Source organism: Mercenaria mercenaria, chromosome 16, assembly GCF_021730395.1.
Source record: "Mercenaria mercenaria strain notata chromosome 16, MADL_Memer_1, whole genome shotgun sequence".
NCBI classification, from domain to species: domain Eukaryota; kingdom Metazoa; phylum Mollusca; class Bivalvia; order Venerida; family Veneridae; genus Mercenaria; species Mercenaria mercenaria.
In genome coordinates this window covers 28906868-28922913 of record NC_069376.1, presented here as the reverse complement: position 1 = coordinate 28922913, position 16046 = coordinate 28906868, and the positions used below count along the sequence as shown (strand labels likewise).

The window sequence follows — 16046 nt, the reverse complement described above, 5'->3', positions numbered from 1 at the left end:
TACATATATGTAGCTGATAGGGAAAGTCAAATCAAAGGATAAGTTTGTGAACACTCTAGAGGCCACAGTTGTGACTCAATCTTCATGAAACTTGGTCAGAATATTTGTCTTCTAGGTCAAATTTGAAACTGGGTAATGTGGTTAAAAAACTACGTCAATAGACCAAATCAAAGGAAAGTCTGGTTAACTCTCTAGAGACCATAATTTAAGTTTGAAACTTATGAAAACTGGTCAGTATGTTTGTCTTGATGACCTCTAGGTCAAGATTTAATCTGGGTCATGTGGGATCAAAAACTAGGTCAAACGATCAAATCAAGGAAAAGCTTAATAACACTCTAGAGGCCACGTTTATGACCGTATCTTCATGAAATTTTCATGATCTCTAGGTCAAAGTCATAGGGGTTCAAAAACTATGCCACCTGTTAAATTAAAAGATAAATCTTGTGTATGCAATAGGGGCTGCATGAAGTGCATGAAACTTTGTCAGAATGCTTGTCTGCATGAAATCTCGGAAGAATTTTTATCTGGGTCAATTGGAGTAAAAACACTAGGTCACCAGGTAAAATCAAAGAATCAGCCTGTTTACATTTCAGGGGCCACATTTTTTATTCTATCTTTATAAAACTTGTTCAGAATGTTTTTAGTATAAAGCCTTGGACGATTTTGAATCTGGGTCACATGGGGCCAAAAACTAGGTCACTAGACCAAGTTAAAGGAAAACATTGTATACATTCTAGAGGCCACTTTTTTGCTCCTATCTTTCCGAAACTTTGTCAGAATATTTGTTTTTATAAAATTTTGCATAAGCATGAATCTGGGTCATGTGAGTTCAAAAATATGTCAAAAGGTCAAATCAAAGAAAATCTTGTTTACACTCAAGAGGCCACATTTTTGGTCCAATCTTAATGAAGATTGATCAGAATATTTGTCTCCATAAAATCACTAGGTCAAACATGTTTACGCTGTTATGGTGTGTTTCTAAGGTGAGAGACCTAGGGCCATCTTGGCCCTCTTGTTGTATTTTTTTTCTACGGAACACCTTATTTGTTTATGAGCAGTGTTGGTATCAGAGTTTATTTCACAAAAGAGGTTAGGGCTTCATCTAGGACAATACAATGATATTAATGTGCAACAATGTTTAAAACATACTGACGATGTTTGTGATGGATGAGGCGTAGAGGAGGGAGAGTCTACTAAACATTCAAAAGGAATTTGTCAAGGCAAGTTTATAAGGGTTGTTATAATATCAAAGGAATGAAACTGCTTTGTATACAGGGAAAACAAAATAAGGTCTCTTTAGGAAATTATGTATACGTAGATTTCAAAAACATCAGAAATGTGTAAAAAAAAAGAGGGTAAAACATGATATCTTCCGTATCGTAAATAGATAGAAAATTGAAGAATTGTTTTGCCACAATAAAAATATTTTAATCACACAATTTATTGTAAATGCAATGATTAAAGATAGGTATGCTGATAGCCATATCATACCTGAGATGCCGCTTTTATTTTTAATTTCGTCATAACAGAACAAGCTTTCGCAAGTATAGATCCACTCACAAAATAAATATAAAACTTGTTCTTTATATTTGTAAATGTCATACAGCCTCGGTAGCCTAGTGGTTGACGTCCGCTTCGAGTGCGGGAGGTCGTGGGTTCGATCCCCGGCCGCGTCATACCAATGACGTAAAAAATGGTACTAGTAGCTAGCTTCCTCGTTTGGCGCTCAGCATTAGGAGGATAGTGCTAGAACTGGTCATCCCGGTGTCAGTATAATGTGACTGGGTGGGGTATCATGCCACGTGTCTGCTGCGTTATATTTCAGTGAGGCAGCACTATAAAATTGGGCATTGTGCCCACTGCTACAAGTAGACACCGTCGTTTATATGACTGGAAAAGACGTTAAACCCGAACACACACACTTCCATTTTATCTTCTTCAAATAACTCTTGTATATGTTTTTCTCAGATTTGAAAGATTTTTAAGGGGCGCATTTCTTTGTCACTGAAGTTGCTGTTTTAAGTAATATACGGGAAACTATTACGCAACTAACTTGATAAAACATCGGTCAACTTGGTGATCAAGACTATAACATTTAGAGATGGTACCTGAAATTCAAACTGACATTTTACAGATTTTTTTCAGAGTGCAAAAACATGATAGCTAAGTGCACCATTTTACTAAATGTATTTATTAATAATTTGTTTCCCTCCTTTCCATGTAAAAAATAGAATCTGGAATACTTGATATTTAAAAAATGACACTCTCAAAATATGGACAATATGGACAACTCTTGTATTGACAGTTTTCAATGATTTTAGGATTTCCCCAATTATAGTCTATATCAAAAGTCTCTACAGCTAAATAAATTCATTAGTGTATAGTGTAACTTAAGCGTACTTTCAACACTTTGAAAGAGGCTATACTGAACTTCATTTTGTCTTTTAATAAAGTCAAAATCCAAGACTAGCCAAGAGTCTAAAAGTCATGAAAAAATCTGGGTGAAAGAGAATGACATGTTCTTTATTATAAGCTTACCAAAAACATACCAAACATTTACTTGAAAGAAGTTTAGGATTTTATAATGTAAACAAACCCCTACACCATTTTACCATCAATATTGTCCTCTCATGAATGCACTCAAGTCAGGAGATAATTGTTGATATAAATGTAAATGAGAGGCCCCAACAAAAATCTTCTTTTTTTTAAAGTTGTGTAAACAGTTTAAGTTGTAAATTAATGTTGATATCTGAAGTTACCCGCTTACTTTGTTAAAAACAATAAGTAAAACACCTTATAGTTTGTTTAAGGTAGTTGACCTGTAACGAAAATAAATCATTAAATAAAGTAATCTCCATATGCTTTTATAGCATTTATGTTGGTTTTCATAGAAAGCAATGATCGTGATAGTTCCATCTAGAGAATGTTGAATTGCTACAAAAACATTGCAGAGAGTCATTACCTATCAGCTACATTAAAATGTTGTAATTACAACCACTACTTTAAAATCTTGTAATTTCATTTGATGACAATGACTTTTTTATTTTACACTTATATATAATTTGCAGAAAAGTACTCTTAAACAGGAAGAGAAATGCTTCAAATGACTAAAGAATAGGAAACACTAAGTCTTTCAAAATGTTCATTGAAATGATGAATATACTCAGTCTAGCTATGTTGTTACACAAACGTGACACCAATTTAATCTTTTTAATGGAATTTATGCAATATTTTACTTTATTTTCATGCACTACTAAACTTTTTATCAGGGCCTCACTACAACTTATAACCGTCAGTGTAAGCCATGAGAAAAGTGTGCATGATGTATATTGAATACTAAGAGATTTAAACAAATATAGGTCATATTTTGTCTGCCTGATCAGTTGTTGATTTTTCTTTCACTTTTGACCAATGTTTTATGTTGGCTTTAGTTTATTAGTCATTTCAGAGTTGTTCCCCTTAGACTTTCTTGGGTAGATACCATCTCTATAACATTGGACTTGTTTGTAATTTCGAGGATGTCACCTAATTAGACCGGGTCATAAAAAATACTGAAGCATATAAGATGTCTTTGATGTGACTTACTGACTAAAGCCCTTCGGTCATCAATGCCATAATTAGTACGCACTCGGACTAATATATCACGTAGCGGAGCTGTTTCGTAAATGAAAAAAAAAACACATCATACGATATCTAATTTTTTTAACAAAATCTATAAGAATATCCTTTGGAACTTTGATGAACATTTCCTTTTAAAATGATGCTCATATTGAAATAAAAATCTAAATTCGTAGACTTCCCTTTCCGCATGCAGTTTTATTCATTTACATGCCCGAGTATTGATGTCACTTCACACTTGAAAGTTTGTTCGATGCGCAGTCCAATTAGTTTACCTGCCCACAGACTTATGTCCTTTTCTATTAGCAGGTTTGTTCATTTACATGCCCGAATATTAAAGCCCATTTCCACTGGCAAGTTTGTGCGATACACAGTAAAATTAATTTACATGCCCGAAGATCATACGTTCCCTGGCTACACAAGGACTTGCAGGAGTACATATCTCTTTCCGCTTGCAGACTTTCATGAATCATACCCCGATGACCGATATCCAATTCTGCTAGTAGGACGAGTCAAACCCGATGTCTGATGACCCTTTCCACTTGTAGGACTTGCCGATGCCTGATGTCCAACTTCGCTAGCAGGACTTGCATAAGTACACACCCGAAGTCTGATATTCCATTCCGCTAGCATGATTTGCAGGAGTACATATCCTATGCCTGATGTCCCATTTCGCTAGAATGACTTGCAGGAGTATATCCCGATGTCTGATGTTCTATTTCACCAGCAGGAGTTGCAGGAGTACATTCCCGATGTCTGGTGTCTCTTTCCACTTTCAGGTTTGTTTAATAAGCAAGCATGTCTCTTTCCGTTTGCAGCTTTGTTAGATACAAGATTTACATTCCCTTCCACAGCATTCTTATCCAGTTAAATGTATGTTAGTAAGTCGATGATCTTCTCTTAAGAAGTAACTAACCGTTCTCATAATTTCCGAACGGCGACTTAGCTACTTCATGTGTCCAGAAAATCTGGAGGAGGAGGTGCGGGTGGCCGATTCCGTCGTCTCGTACAGCGGATATCTGGTTGCATATCTAAAAACGGTGCAATTAATTTTGCTTGCTCGGGTGTTTGTTCCGGTTCAGGTAATTGTCCTCCCTTGTCTCTTATTTGAATGTAGTGAACCTTATTAGGATCTTCCGCTCCTATATCTGTAAATAAATAAATGAACCTATATCTGTAAATAAATAAATAAATAAATTACATATCTAGTGTACTTGCAGCTGTTCAGGCAGAGAGATTTGCGTCGAGAAAGAAAGTTGTATAAAAATAAAATATATTTGTTATAAGGTCTAGGATTGAGACGGATGCTAAAACCAGAATGGTAGAGACCTTTTGTTGTGAAGAAATTGGACATAGTCACATAATATTTTAATAGCTGCAGGAGGTTTCACTTCGAATTGATGAAATAAATTTATGGAAGTTAACAGATTGTGATATCTACGATTATTTTTTGATAACTGAAAACAATTAAACATCGTTGGTGTTTCAACAATTTAGACATTATTGAACGTAGACATGCATCGTAACAATTCATCCTACTAAGAACATTCGTTTCTTTTAACGTAATCAAAACCAAAAAAAATTTGACCGGCCTCAATGCTTTATCAAAATTCAGTACTTTATTATAAAGAGTAAAAAATTCTTTTTTGTTTCCGGTATCCTGACTTACCCTAAATTTTTGGTCCGACCCTAAATGTTTTTATGGCCTTGGAGAATATTTTTTTCAACTTATTTTGTTGAAATAACAATTTATAGCATCTGCTACCTCTTTATGAATTCCAAATGTTACAGAGGTATATTAATAAGAAAACGCAGTTGTAGTCACCTGCCTCTCTTTTTCAATTTCCACAGCCGTAGTATAATTAAATTTCCAAACGGTGTACGCTATATACTCATTGTTTTCATAACAGTGCTTCTAAGTTGAAGGTCAGTAATTCAAATCCTCTGTTTCATATAAAACAAAACGACAACTTCAGATCATTTGTACGTATCCTTATAGAACATCACTTTTTCCTACACCTATTTTTCATGAAAGTTATCATAAATTAACGAAAAAATTAAAAGAAAATATGGAGCTGAATAGTTCCTTGTGAAATGCCAGTCAGTTGTGGTCTGCTACCCTAAAAATGGCGCATATTTGCTCTTATTCGCACAATAAACACCTACTTTCGTTTTCGCCATGTTGGGTGTATAAACATGAAAACCGTCTCATTTCATGCAGAATGTATTCTAGCAGTAAAAAAGGTGTTATTAAAGCACTCGTTCTAAACGAATTTGCGCAAAAATATGGGAAAATTAGGATCTATATTTACTATGTACTTCTTTCTACAACACGGAAGCACATTTTCGACCGATTAAAGGGTCATCTAATAAATATTCATGATGTAGAACAGGTAGAGCTATACGCCATACAGTTCTTCCGGGTACAAAAGTCAGTGTGCCCAATCACGTGATCGCGCTACGTCATTTTGAGCTCGAAAGCGAAAGTAGAAAAGGTAAACAAAAAATATAAATCAGGGCGTAAGTGTTTTATTCAATATATTGTGTTAATATCATGCACATGATTCGAAACCTATTTGAAAGTGCTAACCCCGGTACTACGATTTCCCCACCAAAACCTTCTCGTTTTAACGCTATTCCTGTTCAACTGACTTGCAGTGAGAACACCTCAGAGCGCACAATGTCGAAAGTGGTTGAACAGGAATAGCGTTAAAACAAGAAGGTTTTGGTGGGGAAATCGTAGTACCGAGGGTAGCATTTTCAAATAGGTTTCGAATCATGTGCATGATATTAACACAATAAATTTAATAAAGCACTTACGCCCTGATTTATATTTTTGTTTACCTTTTTTACTTTCGCTTTCGAGCTCAAAATGACGTAGCGTGATCACGTGATTGGGCACACTGAAAATGTGAAAGCGAAAGTAACACATTCCATTACTTTCAAGTTTCTATTGTTTACAAATGTAAACCGATAACATGATATATACCCCGTATGATCAAATAGGTCGATTGTCAATAAAGTATTTTACCAAGTTTAAATATATCACTATAATACACGATGCACACTATTTGTATTAATGGTGTTTAAGCTAAAAAAAAAATAATTATCCAATTATAAAACTTACGTACCAACAAAAGCGTCTGTCCTCAAAAGTATCTGTGATATTGTCACACAAATCAGAAAAACTGCACATAATTTTTTTAATATCATTTTTTCCCCTAAACTAGCCGATAGAGTCTGTCAAGCCTACGGTTAAACCATTAAACTAAACTTTCGGTTAATCCCATTTACTTTTACTATTTATACCTTACTCATTACTATTTATACCTTACTCGATCATTACTATTTATATACAGTCTACTAGGTTACAACAGCTAAGCGTACTTTATTTTCCTTTGATGTAGTACATTATTTATCTATCATACTATAAGCATATAATTGTTTTAAAATTATACTAAAAATAGATAATTAAATATGGGGTATTTCGATTCGCCGTACTTTTTCCTTTATCTGTCCAATACCAAATAGTTGTTTATTCATAATTTGTGCCTCAGTTCTCTTTCAGCACCCTTAAATATGTATCATTGCGACCCCCATCTTATGCATGCATGCTTAATGCTGATCGTAGTTGTATACTTGTTATCTATGAATCTCAGTATAGTTGTGTTTTAAAAGTATTCAACCCACAAAGTGTTGTCAGTATAGCACTACAGTCTTGAACTTGTGTTCGTTTTTAGTCTTGTCCATTTTACATGGTACTGTGTTACAAGTTTATTTCAGCGTTAAAAATAGAACGATAAAATGTTACAGCGTCCATTATGACCTTACTTTATTTCAAATTTAATCTTTATTATTATGTGTGATTTGAACAACCATACAGTTAACATAGCATTCTGAAGAGGCTTGATTTACTAAACTTGTACCAGTAGGTAGACTTTTTTATGAAGAAATAAATAACAGAAATATAGTGAGTCGGAATACTCGGAAATGACTTGAAATATAGTTTAATTTGATAATGTTTACATGCTCTGTGAATCAAATACTTTATTGTCCAACCTTTTCAATACCCTAAACACATGCATGTGCTACAAGCCATATTGTTAGTAGAAATAAGGCGTAAAAAAAATGTTTGTTTCCGGTATCCCGACCTGCCCTAAATTTTTGGCCCGACCCTAAATGTTTTTATGGCCTTGAAGAATATTGTTTTTCAACTTTTTGACAAAAAGTTGCAAAACTGCACTTTTTATGCTTTAAACATGGTCAGTGATGTTAGAAATCAACTTACTGATGCTCTAAAGGTATAACCCCCCTATTTGTATTCATTTTTTGACACAAAAATAATTTCCGAAAAGTCTCCCTTAATAAAAAAAAAAATCAAAAATCAAAAAAAAATCCGACCTACCTACCCTATTTTTTTTTAGCATGTTACCGGAAACAACGAAAATGTTTTAGGCCTAAGAAGAAAATCAAGCCAAATAGAATGACAGTGATAGAGATAAAAGCAGAGGGCGAAAGGCCAGGTTGCGGTAAGACATGTACAATGATGTTACTCAATGTTTGGAAGGCAATATCCTTTCGGCTACCGTAACGTAGTAAAACGTAATTAGCTTCTGATAACCCTTTCACGTTTCCATAGAATCAACATACACGAAATTCAGTTTGAAAATATTTCTGAAATGTCTAGGTCTGCAGCTCTTAAATACGGAAAATATCTTACATCCGAGGCATATAATGACACTTTCAGACAACATGAAAAGGGACCTTTTGAACGATTTGACGAAGTTGTACCCTTGCTCCGATAGGACACCTGTGGGATTTGTCTTTTTCTGAGTTAAATAGTATTTCGAAGATGCAAAGCTGACATGCATTGTCGTGCCAAAGCCGTCCAGGTATTTTCAAATATTTAGTGACTCCCCATTTATAGCAAAAAATAAAATCAAAACAGAATTTAAAAAGATAAGTCCACGCGCATACATTTAGACGGGGTGACGCCTGTGCGTGACCCCTGACTATAGACCAATGCAATTGCGACTTTCGTTTTCAAGTTTAACCTATTTACTTTCATTTTCTTTACTTCCGGAAAAAGCTGAAGGTCGTCTGACTTCATTTTCTTCGTTGTCAAAAACATACGTATGCCTGGCGAGATTGCATTAAAATGTGCCGGTAGTCCTAGGGATATCATGTGGGAGACTATTCTATTCTAAAGGACTATACCGGGTCCCAGAGAAGGACGATTGTTTATAACACCCAATGGATGTACACTGTACTCAGAACAGTGGATGATAAAGACGGGATTTTCTAGTTAATCTTCAATGATTGATTATTTGATAAGGATCTTTATGACTGCCTGTGTAAGCCAGGGTTTTCCCATACCCGAGGGACAGCACGGAATGGAAAACCAAGCGCTAGCGAGGTTTTTATGCCCCCGGCATCTACTGATGCGGGAGGCATATAGTGATTGTCCTGTCCGTCCGTTCGTTCGTCCGTCCGTACGAGGTTAACCAAATGGGACCGTTTCGTCTAGCATCAATACCCCTTACTAGAATGACTTGATACTAATGCAGATGTAACCTGTGACCATTCCTCATATTCAGACGTCACCTGACCTCAGTTTGACCTTGACCTTGACCTCATTTTGGACTTAGGTTGCTTTATATGGGCCATTTCTTGGTTAACCAAATGGGACCGTATCATTTAGCATCAATAGCCCTTACTAGAATGACTTGATACTAATGCAGATGTAACCTGTGACCATTCCTCATCTTCAGACATCACCTGACCTCAGTTTGACCTTGACCTTGACCTCATTTTGGACTTAGGTTGCTTTATATGGGCCATCTCTTGGTTAACCAAATGGGACCGTTTCGTCTAGCATCAATACCCCTTACTAGAATGACTTGATACTAATGCAGATGTAACCTGTGACCATTCCTCATCTTCAGACATCATCTGACCTCAGTTTGACCTTGAATTTGACCTCGTTTTGGACTTAGATTACTTTGTATCGACAAGGATGCCACCGGGGGCATCAAGCGTTTATTGAACGCAGCTTCTTGTTTATCCATGCTGTCACGAATGTTGGGAAAACACTTGCCTTACACGAGAAAATTAAAATATACTATCATGATACGACCGGGATTAGAGTACGGTTCACCTATATGGTCACCTCATCTAATAAAAAGATATAAGTCATCTAGAGTCAGCTCAACGTCGGTGGCTTAGACTTGCTAACGACACGATTACTTTACCTGGCTTAAACTTATAAATAAGTTGACTCACAAGATTTATAAAACAGACACTGCAGTAGTGATATATTCTTTACGCTAAGCCAGAATTAGAGGGCATGAAAGAAACATACAAGAACTGATGTAAGGAAATATCTTTTTGCTAATTGTGTTGTAGACCCATTGAATAAATTACCTTGAAACATGGTCTCAGCGCCGTCCTTGAGCAGTTTTAAGAAGAAATTGAGATCCACACCTGATGGCGAAGTGGATAATCCGGAAAAGTAAAGTAAAAGTACTCAGGAAGTGAATATCTTTTCTCTAGGTGATCTCCTACCCGTATAACCTTGTCTTAATTTCCCCGCGTGGTTGGCGAGAAAGTCAAATCTATGTGCTGGAGATCTAAATTGTGCCATTTAAGAATGTGTAGCATTTCTGTGAAGTTAGATGCGCTGTCCGTATTTGAATTGCTTGTATGCCTATCTGGTCTATTTGGGTTTGGGTGTATGGAGACAGACCTCGGAGCTATATTCAAGCTGGGGTCTGACTATACCGGTAAGCCGTGGAACTAGGGGCGTTTAAGCCACCTATATTTTCCTGCGAAGGAAGCCTTTGAAGGAAGTCAGTGATGTTTGAAGTCAACTTACTGATGCTCTAAAGGCATAACCCCCTTATTTGTATTCATTTATTGACACATAAATAATTTCCGAAAAGTCTCGCTTAATGAGAAAAAAAACGACCGACCTACCCTAATTTTTTTTAGCATATTACCGGAAACAAAGAATTTTTAGGCCTAATGGCGGAAAAAAAAGAATCCTCCATTTTTGCCAGTTAAAGTGGCATTTTCATGTTTTATGAAAGCCAGTTCCTGTTTTTATTTCATTGTGTACCTGGTAGCATTTTCAACGAGATATTTTGCATTTTAAAGATATGTAAACAAACGTAACTACGCGAGTTCATGACCATATTAAGGAAGGTATTCCGTATAGTGTCGACCTGTCAGACAAAAAATACCTCTTAAAAGATACATAACCCCTACCTTTCTTGGTGTTATTTGGTGGTTTATAGGTCATTTAAGAACATAAGGCTAGTAACCCTTTTTAAAAATGGGCCTGGCTATGTGTAACAGCACTCAGAAGATTGCTAATTTTATATAGAACATGTAGCAAATTTATTTACTACTGCATACCCTTCAAAGATGTGTAATAACCGTAATTCAAAGTCGTAAAATGAGTGAATTTATATGATAGCATAATTTGATTTTTTATTTTAATTGCAAAAGCTTATCAACAGCATATTGTTCTAACCCTAGACTTAATTTCAAAATTGTACGTTCAGTAATTTCTTAATAACTCACAAAAGAGCTGATTAATGGTCGTTTAGCTGTTTCGTACTGTACACTAAAAGAAAACTGGTCAATTTAACATAACCGCTAAATTAGTCACGGCCATGGCTAGAAATAACATCATCTTCCGTCAATGTCATTTTTGATTTTTAGCTCACCTGTCACGTAGTGACAAGATCGCCCTTCGTCCGTCGTCCGTCGTCTGTCGTCCGTTCACAATTTCTTGTGAACATGATAGAGACCACAGTTTGCAATCAATTTTAATCAAACTTGCACACAATTTGTATTGGCATAATATCTCGGTTCTTTTCGTAAACTGGCCAGATCCCATTTTGGGTTCCAGAGTAATGGCCCCTTAAAAGGCCAAAATTTGCTATTTTTGGCTTGTGAACAAGATAGAGACCACATTTTGCAATCAACTTTAATCATATTTGCACACAAGTTGTATTGGCATAATATCTCGGTTCCTTTCGAAAACTGGTCAGATCCCATCATGGGTTCCAGAGTTATGGCCCCTTAAAGGGCCAAAATTTGCTATTTTTGGCTTGTGAACACGATAGAGATCACATTTTGCAATCAACTTTAATCCGACTTGCACACAACTTGTATTGGTACAATATCTCGGTTCCTTTCGAAAACTGGCCAGATCCCGTCATGGGTTTCAGAGTTATGGCCCCTTAAAGGGCCAAATTTTGCTATTTTTGGCTTGTGAACACGATAGAGACCACATTTTGCAATCAACTTTAATCCAACTTGCACACAATTGTATTGGCATAATGTCTTCAAGTTGGTTCCTTTCGAAAACACCATGGGTTGCAGAGTTATGGCCGCTTAAAGGGCCAACATTTGCTATTTTTCTAGCTTGTGAACACGATAGAGACAACATTTTGCAATCAACTTTAATCATACTTGTACACAACTTGTATTGGCATAATATCTCGGTTCCTTTCGAAAACTGGCCAGATCCCATCATGGGTTCCAGAGTTATGGGCCCTTAAAGGGCCAAAATTTCCTATTGTGGCTTTTGCAGCCATATAGAGACTTCATTTATGGTTTGATTTGATACAACCTTGCAAAATATCTTCAACAACAATAAATCTTGGATTCCATGATGAATCTATCAGATCCAATCATATGTTCCGGAGTTACGACCCTTGATTGACCCCTAAAAGAGCCAAAATTTGTAAATTTTTACTTTGTGAACATGATAGAAGTGACATTTAAGATTTGATTTTAACCACACTTACACACAACTTAAGTCACAATAAGATCTCGGTTCCTTTCGAAACCGGGCTAGATTCCATCATGTGTTCTAGATTTACTGCCCCTGAAAGGGGCACAATTTTCATTTTTTTTCCTTTCAGCCATATAGAGGTTTCATTTATGCTTTGATTTAATACAAACTTGCACATAATGATTATCTTGATGATCTCTAGGCCTGGATCGAAACTGGGTCATGTCGGGTCAAAAACTAGGTCATCAGGTCAAATCGAAGGAAAAGCTTGTTAACAACCTAGAGGCCACATTTATGACCCTATCTTCATGAATCTTAGTCAGAATGTTTATCTTGATGATTTCTAGGCCAAACTGAAACTGGGTCATAAGGGGCCAGAAACTAGGTCATCAGGTCAAATCAAAGGGAAAGCTTGTTAACACTCTTCAGGTCACATTTATGACCCTATCTTCATAAAACTTGGTCAGAATGTTTATCTTATGATTCTTAGGCCAAGTTTGAAACTGGGTCGTATGGAGTCAAAATCTAGGTCACCCAGTCAAATCAAAGGAAAAGCTTGTTAACACTCTTGTCCATTTGATGTGCATGAAACTTGGTCAGACTGTTTGTCTGCATGAAATAACTTACGAATTTTTATCCGGGTCATGTGGGGTCAAAAACTAGGTCACCAGGTCAAATCAAAGAATTAGCTTGTTTACACTCTAGGGGGCACATTTTTTATTCAATTTTCATAAATTTTCGTCAGAGTGTTTGTTATCATGAAGTCTTGGATGATTTCAAATGTGGGTCACGTGGGTTCAAAAACTAGGTCAAATCATAGGAAAAGCTTTATACACTATAGAGTTCACTTTTTTGCTCCAATCTTCCCGAAACTTTGTCAGAATGTTTGCTTTCATGAAATTTTGGACAAGTTCGAATCTGGGTCATATGGGATTAAGAAATAGGTCACTAGGTCAAATCAAAGAAAATGTTTGTATACACTTAAGAGGCCACGTTTTTTGGTCTAATCCAAATGAAAATTGGTCAGAATATTTGTCTCCATGAAATCACTAGGTAAAACATGTTTACACTGTTATGCACTCACTCTCAACTTATTTGGGAAACACTGATTAGTATTACACTATTGCCGATTACGCGTACTTGAACTCTATTTTGTTTCTGACTCTCGAGCAAGTACAAAGCCTTTAATCAGAAAGGGATTAGTGGCTCTATAGAATCCTAAAAATTAAAAACTACACCATAAAAAGTAGTCGAATTGTAATATTCGATACTGTCGCCGTTTCCGTTTCTTATTTTTCGTGACATTAATTACAGCAATGAAATATACATAATATTAAACGGTAAGTATTATAACTTGAACAAACAACACTCGATCCAATATATATCTCTTGTAAGAAAAAAAAATGGTTTGATATTCCTGTCGCCAAGATTATAGAAATAAATGTAATCATCGAGACCGTACTCTTTGACACATGATTTTATCTATGTGTTGACTAGCTTCTCTAAAAATATGGATATAGAATCGTAAAAAGATATTGTATTTGCCAATTATATTGACTGAAACGCCAGATTTGTTTCTAATTTTAAGAAACAAAATGATTTGATGAACAGGTACAAAGAAGAATAATTTTTCTGTAATATTCGATACCAGGAGTGTATTGTTTCTAACACGAGATTAATATCTCCAGAAAGCTTTTGACACGGTGGACCATATAATTCTTTGTGACAAATTAAAAGAAATGGGTGTGGAGTCAGTTGAGTGGTTTCATTCTTATTTGTCCGGTCGTAAACAAACAGTCAATGTGAATAATTCTATGTCAGATTTTATGAATATTTCATGCGGTGTTCCACAAGGAAGCATATTGGGTCCTTTACTTTTTCTATGCTATGTCAATGATATGAGTATTAGTGTTATTAATAAGTGCAAATTAGTTTTATATGCAGATGATAGTGCTATCCTATTTTCTCATAAAGATCCAGAGGTAATTGAAAATGTTCTAGGAAGAGAGCTTGAAAACTGTAGTAAATGGTTAGTTGACAACAAATTATCTCTGCATCTTGGCAAAACTGTTTGGTTCTAAAAGAAAACTAGCAAAGGTTGACAAATTCAATGTATTTTGTAATGGTCATACCATAGAATCACAAAAATCTGTTAAATATCTTGGAAGTGTATTAGACAATGATCTTTCCGCTACATCTACAATTAACAACATTGTTAAAAAAGTAAATTCTAAACTGAAATTTTTGTATAGGCAAAGAAACTGTTTAAACATGAATATGAGAAAAAAATTATGTAATTCTTTAATACAATGTCACTTTGACTATGCCTCTTCATCTTGGTATAGTGGTATTTCAAAACAGTTGAAAAATAGATTACAAGTGACTCAAAACAAAGTTATCAGGTTTATCTGTGGTTATGATTATAAGAGGTCTTTGAAAGTGTCAGATTTTTGTAATATTGGATCGCTTAATATTGAAAACAGAGTCAAACAACTAAGGCTCAATCAGGTTCATAAAATTTTTAATAATAGTTGCTCAGCACTTCTCTCTTGTCTCTAAGAAACATTCTTATAATTGTAGACATAGTGTTAACAGCTTTCATGTACCTCAGGTTGACAGTTTTACATCGGCTACTTTTTATTTTCAAGCTATAAATGACTGGAATAACCTTCCAAATAACATAAAAATTTAAAAAAACAAGTATACTTTTAAAAAAGCAGTCAAAATGGAACTCATTGAATGTATGAAAAGTGATAAAAATCAGATTTTATCTTTTATTAGTTGCATGATATCATTTTATCATTATGTGTGCAATATTTCCTGATTTATTCTGTGATATGTATGTCATAATTGAATATAACTGTGATACTTGTAATAATCAGGGATTTCTTTGATAGACAAATACATGTAACTCTTGATTTAGATTTTCATTTATGCTAGTAAGAGTTGTCTTTCTTAGAACAATGTTGTATTTAAAACAGCCAATATTTTGATAATTTTTCACAAGGACCCCATTGGAAATAAGTAGAAATACTTTATGGGTTATCCTGTGATATATATGTCACAAAGTTTATTTTAATTATTATATAAAAGAGCTAGTCCATTTTTCTTTAATATCATTCTGAGATATAAGACATAGCTATTTCCGTGATATAATTGAATGTATGTTTTGTAATAATGTTGGTTTTTATAATGTGATATTTGTAATATTTGTATTCATGACATATATATTCACGAATAAATCTATCTACCTATCTAATATCATTTCAGCATTCCTCCGAATACAAAGTCTCCTTAGGAGTTTAGAAACGTACCTGTAATACAATATAGGCTTCAGGCCTAAAACTAACACTGATTTCGAATATATTCTGAAATATACGATACTGTAATATCCGACACTTATCTAATTAATTACCAGTTAAAACCTGTGAGTCACTTATTATTACGTCATTGGGGGTTTGATGCATTTTTTATAACACGCAAAGACTTTTCTGCAGCACTTGTGTGTAAACTTTTGACATTGTTAGCTTCAAAATTCTGAGAGGAGATTTTTGGCGAATACTGTTTTGCTTGCTCGTTAGTTCTGTGTCTTTACTTGATGTATTTTCATGATTTTCCCAGA

General features: G+C 35.1%; 1 long non-coding RNA gene across 1 annotated transcript; it reads right to left on the bottom strand.

Moving 5' to 3' along the window:
* Nucleotides 1–2848: 2848 nt before the first annotated feature.
* Nucleotides 2849–6953, bottom strand: LOC128549562 (uncharacterized). Its single transcript, XR_008367793.1, has 2 exons — nucleotides 6750–6953; nucleotides 2849–4766 (listed from the first exon to the last, which is right to left on the bottom strand). It is a non-coding gene; the product is annotated as an uncharacterized LOC128549562 (long non-coding RNA).
* Nucleotides 6954–16046: the final 9093 nt, after the last annotated feature.